Below are 7,062 nucleotides of genomic sequence, written 5' to 3' on the forward strand. Positions count from 1 at the left end.
ACCCCTCTTACCCTGGTGGTCACTCCTCTTTACCTGGTGGTCACTCCTCTTACCCTGTTGGTCACCCCTCTTACCCTGGTGGTCACCCCTCTTACCCTGGTGGTCACTCCTCTTTACCTGGTGGTCACTCCTCTTACCCTGGTAGGTCACTCCTCTTTACCTGGTGGTCACTCCTCTTACCCTGTTGGTCACCCCTCTTACCCTGGTGGTCACCCCTCTTACCCTGGTGGTCACTCCTCTTTACCTGGTGGTCACTCCTCTTACCCTGGTGGTCACCCCTCTTACCCTGGTGGTCACTCCTCTTTACCTGGTGGTCACTCCTCTTACCCTGGTGGTCACCCCTCTTACCCTGGTGGTCACCCCTCTTACCCTGGTGGTCACTCCTCTTTACCTGGTGGTCACTCCTCTTACCCTGGTGGTCACCCCTCTTACCCTGGTGGTCACTCCTCTTTACCTGGTGGTCACTCCTCTTACCCTGGTGGTCACCCCTCTTACCCTGGTGGTCACTCCTCTTTACCTGGTGGTCACTCCTCTTACCCTGTTGGTCACCCCTCTTACCCTGGTGGTCACCCCTCTTACACTGGTGGTCACCCCTCTTACCTGGTGGTCACCCCTCTTACCCTGGTGGTCACTCCTCTTTACCTGGTGGTCACTCCTCTTACCCTGTTGGTCACCCCTCTTACCCTGGTGGTCACCCCTCTTACCCTGGTGGTCACTCCTCTTTACCTGGTGGTCACTCCTCTTACCCTGGTGGTCACCCCTCTTACCCTGGTGGTCACTCCTCTTTACCTGGTGGTCACTCCTCTTACCCTGGTGGTCACCCCTCTTACCCTGGTGGTCACCCCTCTTACCCTGGTGGTCACTCCTCTTTACCTGGTGGTCACTCCTCTTACCCTGGTGGTCACCCCTCTTACCCTGGTGGTCACTCCTCTTTACCTGGTGGTCACTCCTCTTACCCTGGTGGTCACCCCTCTTACCCTGGTGGTCACTCCTCTTTACCTGGTGGTCACTCCTCTTACCCTGGTGGTCACCCCTCTTAACTTGGTGGTCACCCCTCTTAACTTGGTGGTCACCCCTCTTAACCTGGTGGTCACCCCTCTTAACCTGGTGGTCACCCCTCTTAACCTGATGGTCACCCCTCTTAACTTGGTGGTCACCCCTCTTAACCTGGTGGTCACCCCTCTTAACCTGGTGGTCACCCCTCTTAACTTGGTTGTCACCCCTCTTAACTTGGTGGTCACCCCTCTTACCCTGGTGGTCACCCCTCTTACCCTGGTGGTTACCCCTCTTACCCTGGTGGTCACTCCTCTTAACTTGATGGTCACCCCTCTTACCCTAGTAGTTACCCCTCTTAACTTGGTGGTCACCCCTCTTACCCTGGTGGTCAACCCTCTTGACCTTGGTGGTCACCCCTCTTAACCTGGTGGTCACCCCTCTTAACCTGGTGGTCACCCCTCTTAACTTGGTTGTCACCCCTCTTAACTTGGTGGTCACCCCTCTTACCCTGGTGGTCACCCCTCTTACCCTGGTGGTTACCCCTCTTACCCTGGTGGTCACTCCTCTTAACTTGATGGTCACCCCTCTTACCCTAGTAGTTACCCCTCTTAACTTGGTGGTCACCCCTCTTACCCTAGTAGTTACCCCTCTTAACTTGGTGGTCACCTTGGTGGTCAACCCTCTTGACCTTGGTGGTCAACCCTCTTGACCTTGGTGGTCAACCCTCTTGACCTTGGTGGTCAACCCTCTTGACCTTGGTGGTCACGCCATCATTGATTTTGGTCCAATAGGCCTTGCATATTCCCACGTTCAAGGAGCTTTCCGTTTCGATTGGGTTATTTTGCCTAAAAACCTTTATAACAACAACTCTGCACCTCTGCCCAGTCTGGCAATAGTGGCCAAAGAGGTGTTGAGCATTCCCAGTGGCTCTGCAAGTGTGCAGAGAACATTCTCCCCTGCTGGCCTGCTCTCGAGGCACCATCTCATGAGCCCGAAGCACAAGACTGGCCAAACTCATGATTCTAAAAATGAATTCTAAAATTGAATTCAAAGACACTAATAAGTAATTTGTCATTTTAATTTGTATTTTATTCTAAGTGACTCACAGTTTATAAACTAGACTAGAATGATTTAATACAATGAAATGTATTCCGCATATTGTGTCACACTGTATTTAGGCTATAGCCTTGAAATAATATAACCTAAATCATTCATTTTCATTCCTTCTTATTCTCCCTGTCTGGCTCCTGACCTATTTAGAGTGTTTATATGCTGTTTAATATGACATGTAGACTACTTGAAATGATCAGTGTTTCTTACAGTCACCTTTTCATGTTTATTTCAAATACTTTTCATTTAAAACATATTGTCTGGCTTCAATACTTCAAAACCTAAAATGTTATGGGTCCAGGTTTCTCGCAAAAATAGATGGGTGTTGGTTAAATTGTGATTTTAATGAATGGAGCGAATTTGGAGTGGCAGTTTTTTTCTTTCTCTTAGCAAGCAGTGGTTTTTAAGTGGAGTGTTAGAAAGGACAATACTATGGCTGACCCTGTAAAACAACACCTATCATACTACTATGGCTGACCCTGTAAAACAACACCTATCATACTACAGCTGACCCTGTAAAACAACACCTATCATACTACTATAGCTGACCCTGTAAAACAACACCTATCATACTACAGCTGACCCTGTAAAACAACACCTATCATACTACAGCTGACCCTGTAAAACAACACCTATCATACTACTATGACTGACCCTGTAAAACAACACCTATCATACTACTATGACTGACCCTGTAAAACAACACCTATCATACTACAGCTGACCCTGTAAAACAACACCTATCATACTACTATGACTGACCCTGTAAAACAACACCTATCATACTACTATGACTGACCCTGTAAAACAACACCTATCATACTACTATGGCTGACCCTGTAAAACAACACCTATCATACTACTATGGCTGACCCTGTAAAACAACACCTATCATACTACAGCTGACCCTGTAAAACAACACCTATCATACTACTATGACTGACCCTGTAAAACAACACCTATCATACTACTATCGCTGACCCTGTAAAACAACACCTATCATACTACTATGGCTGACCCTGTAAAACAACACCTATCATACTACTATGTCTGACCCTGTAAAACAACACCTATCATACTACTATGGCTGACCCTGTAAAACAACACCTATCATACTACAGCTGACCCTGTAAAACAACACCTATCATACTACTATGACTGACCCTGTAAAACAACACCTATCATACTACTATCGCTGACCCTGTAAAACAACACCTATCATACTACTATGGCTGACCCTGTAAAACAACACCTATCATACTACTATGACTGACCCTGTAAAACAACACCTATCATACTACTATGGCTGACCCTGTAAAACAACACCTATCATACTACTATGGCTGACCCTGTAAAACAACACCTATCATACTACTATGGCTGACCCTGTAAAACAACACCTATCATACTACTATGACTGACCCTGTAAAACAACACCTATCATACTACTATGGCTGACCCTGTAAAACAACACCTATCATACTACTATGGCTGACCCTGTAAAACAACACCTATCATACTACTATGGCTGACCCTGTAAAACAACACCTATCATACTACTATGACTGACCCTGTAAAACAACACCTATCATACTACTATGACTGACCCTGTAAAACAACACCTATCATACTACTATGACTGACCCTGTAAAACAACACCTATCATACTACTATGTCTGACCCTGTAAAACAACACCTATCATACTACTATGACTGACCCTGTAAAACAACACCTATCATACTACTATGACTGACCCTGTAAAACAACACCTATCATACTACTATCGCTGACCCTGTAAAACAACACATTTCACTGCACCTATCATACTACTATGACTGACCCTGTAAAACAACACCTATCATACTACTATGTCTGACCCTGTAAAACAACACCTATCATACTACTATGACTGACCCTGTAAAACAACACCTATCATACTACTATGGCTGACCCTGTAAAACAACACCTATCATACTACTATGGCTGACCCTGTAAAACAACACCTATCATACTACTATGACTGACCCTGTAAAACAACACCTATCATACTACTATGGCTGACCCTGTAAAACAACACCTATCATACTACTATGGCTGACCCTGTAAAACAACACCTATCATACTACTATGACTGACCCTGTAAAACAACACCTATCATACTACTATGTCTGACCCTGTAAAACAACACCTATCATACTACTATGTCTGACCCTGTAAAACAACACATTTCACTGCACCTATCATACTACTATGGCTGACCCTGTAAAACAACACCTATCATACTACTATGACTGACCCTGTAAAACAACACATTTCACTGCACCTATCATGCTACTATGGCTGACCCTGTAAAACAACACCTATCATACTACTATGGCTGACCCTGTAAAACAACACCTATCATACTACTATAGCTGACCCTGTAAAACAACACCTATCATACTACTATAGCTGACCCTGTAAAACAACACCTATCATACTACTATGGCTGACCCTGTAAAACAACACATTTCACTGCACCTATCATACTACTATGGCTGACCCTGTAAAACAACACCTATCATACTACTATAGCTGACCCTGTAAAACAACACATTTCACTGCACCTATCATGCTACTATGGCTGACCCTGTAAAACAACACCTATCATACTACTATGACTGACCCTGTAAAACAACACATTTCACTGCACCTATCATGCTACTATGGCTGACCCTGTAAAACAACACCTATCATACTACTATGACTGACCCTGTAAAACAACACATTTCACTGCACCTATCATACTACTATAGCTGACCCTGTAAAACAACACATTTCACTGCACCTATCATGCTACTATGACTGACCCTGTAAAACAACACCTATCATACTACTATGACTGACCCTGTAAAACAACACCTATCATACTACTATGTCTGACCCTGTAAAACAACACCTATCATACTACTATGACTGACCCTGTAAAACAACACCTATCATACTACTATGACTGACCCTGTAAAACAACACCTATCATACTACTATGTCTGACCCTGTAAAACAACACATTTCACTGCACCTATCATACTACTATGTCTGACCCTGTAAAACAACACCTATCATACTACTATGTCTGACCCTGTAAAACAACACCTATCATACTACTATAGCTGACCCTGTAAAACAACACCTATCATACTACTATGACTGACCCTGTAAAACAACACCTATCATACTACTATGACTGACCCTGTAAAACAACACCTATCATACTACTATGTCTGACCCTGTAAAACAACACCTATCATACTACTATGACTGACCCTGTAAAACAACACCTATCATACTACTATGACTGACCCTGTAAAACAACACCTATCATACTACTATGTCTGACCCTGTAAAACAACACCTATCATACTACTATGACTGACCCTGTAAAACAACACCTATCATACTACTATGACTGACCCTGTAAAACAACACCTATCATACTACTATGACTGACCCTGTAAAACAACACCTATCATACTACTATGTCTGACCCTGTAAAACAACACCTATAATACTACTATGACTGACCCTGTAAAACAACACCTATCATACTACTATGACTGACCCTGTAAAACAACACCTATCATACTACTATGACTGACCCTGTAAAACAACACCTATCATACTACTATGTCTGACCCTGTAAAACAACACCTATCATACTACTATGTCTGACCCTGTAAAACAACACCTATCATACTACTATAGCTGACCCTGTAAAACAACACCTATCATACTACTATAGCTGACCCTGTAAAACAACACATTTCACTGCACCTATCATACTACTATGTCTGACCCTGTAAAACAACACCTATCATACTACTATGTCTGACCCTGTAAAACAACACCTATCATACTACTATGTCTGACCCTGTAAAACAACACCTATCATACTACTATAGCTGACCCTGTAAAACAACACCTATCATACTACTATGTCTGACCCTGTAAAACAACACCTATCATACTACTATGTCTGACCCTGTAAAACAACACCTATCATACTACTATGTCTGACCCTGTAAAACAACACCTATCATACTACTATGGCTGACCCTGTAAAACAACACCTATCATACTACTATGTCTGACCCTGTAAAACAACACCTATCATACTACTATGGCTGACCCTGTAAAACAACACCTATCATACTACTATGGCTGACCCTGTAAAACAACACCTATCATACTACTATGTCTGACCCTGTAAAACAACACCTATCATACTACTATGTCTGACCCTGTAAAACAACACCTATCATACTACTATGACTGACCCTGTAAAACAACACATTTCACTGCACCTATCATACTACTATGGCTGACCCTGTAAAACAACACCTATCATACTACTATGACTGACCCTGTAAAACAACACCTATCATACTACTATGGCTGACCCTGTAAAACAACACCTATCATACTACAGCTGACCCTGTAAAACAACACCTATCATACTACTATGGCTGACCCTGTAAAACAACACCTATCATACTACTATGGCTGACCCTGTAAAACAACACATATCATACTACTATGACTGACCCTGTAAAACAACACCTATCATACTACTATGACTGACCCTGTAAAACAACACCTATCATACTACTATGACTGACCCTGTAAAACAACACCTATCATACTACTACCCCTATAAAACAACACCTATCATACTACTATGACTGACCCTGTAAAACAACACCTATCATACTACTATGACTGACCCTGTAAAACAACACCTATCATACTACTATCGCTGACCCTGTAAAACAACACATTTCACTGCACCTATCATACTACTATGACTGACCCTGTAAAACAACACCTATCATACTACTATGACTGACCCTGTAAAACAACACCTATCATACTACTATGACTGACCCTGTAAAACAACACCTATCATACTACTATGA

The 7,062-nt window shown here is 42.9% G+C and overlaps 1 long non-coding RNA gene across 21 annotated transcripts; it reads right to left on the reverse strand.

Moving 5' to 3' along the window:
• Nucleotides 1–2,540: 2,540 nt before the first annotated feature.
• Nucleotides 2,541–6,781, reverse strand: LOC127915841 (uncharacterized). Of its 21 annotated transcripts, XR_008092479.1 has the most exons (15): nucleotides 6,596–6,781; nucleotides 6,439–6,561; nucleotides 6,180–6,290; nucleotides 6,032–6,068; nucleotides 5,835–5,920; nucleotides 5,650–5,686; nucleotides 5,243–5,279; nucleotides 4,628–4,713; nucleotides 4,468–4,578; nucleotides 4,259–4,381; nucleotides 4,000–4,221; nucleotides 3,544–3,654; nucleotides 3,322–3,506; nucleotides 3,066–3,213; nucleotides 2,857–2,957 (listed from the first exon to the last, which is right to left on the reverse strand). It is a non-coding gene; the product is annotated as an uncharacterized LOC127915841 (long non-coding RNA). The 21 variants fall into 21 exon arrangements; XR_008092482.1 differs by lacking the exons at nucleotides 5,243–5,279; nucleotides 5,650–5,686; nucleotides 5,835–5,920; nucleotides 6,032–6,068; nucleotides 6,439–6,561 and adding an exon at nucleotides 2,541–2,599 and having other exon boundaries at nucleotides 2,884–2,994; nucleotides 3,103–3,139; nucleotides 3,285–3,358; ... (1 more) ...; nucleotides 4,468–4,664; nucleotides 6,254–6,364; XR_008092472.1 differs by lacking the exons at nucleotides 5,243–5,279; nucleotides 5,650–5,686; nucleotides 5,835–5,920; nucleotides 6,032–6,068; nucleotides 6,439–6,561 and adding an exon at nucleotides 2,541–2,599 and having other exon boundaries at nucleotides 2,884–2,957; nucleotides 3,103–3,139; nucleotides 3,285–3,506; nucleotides 4,468–4,664; nucleotides 6,254–6,364.
• Nucleotides 6,782–7,062: the final 281 nt, after the last annotated feature.

Source organism: Oncorhynchus keta, chromosome 35 (assembly GCF_023373465.1).
Source record: "Oncorhynchus keta strain PuntledgeMale-10-30-2019 chromosome 35, Oket_V2, whole genome shotgun sequence".
NCBI lineage: Eukaryota > Metazoa > Chordata > Actinopteri > Salmoniformes > Salmonidae > Oncorhynchus > Oncorhynchus keta.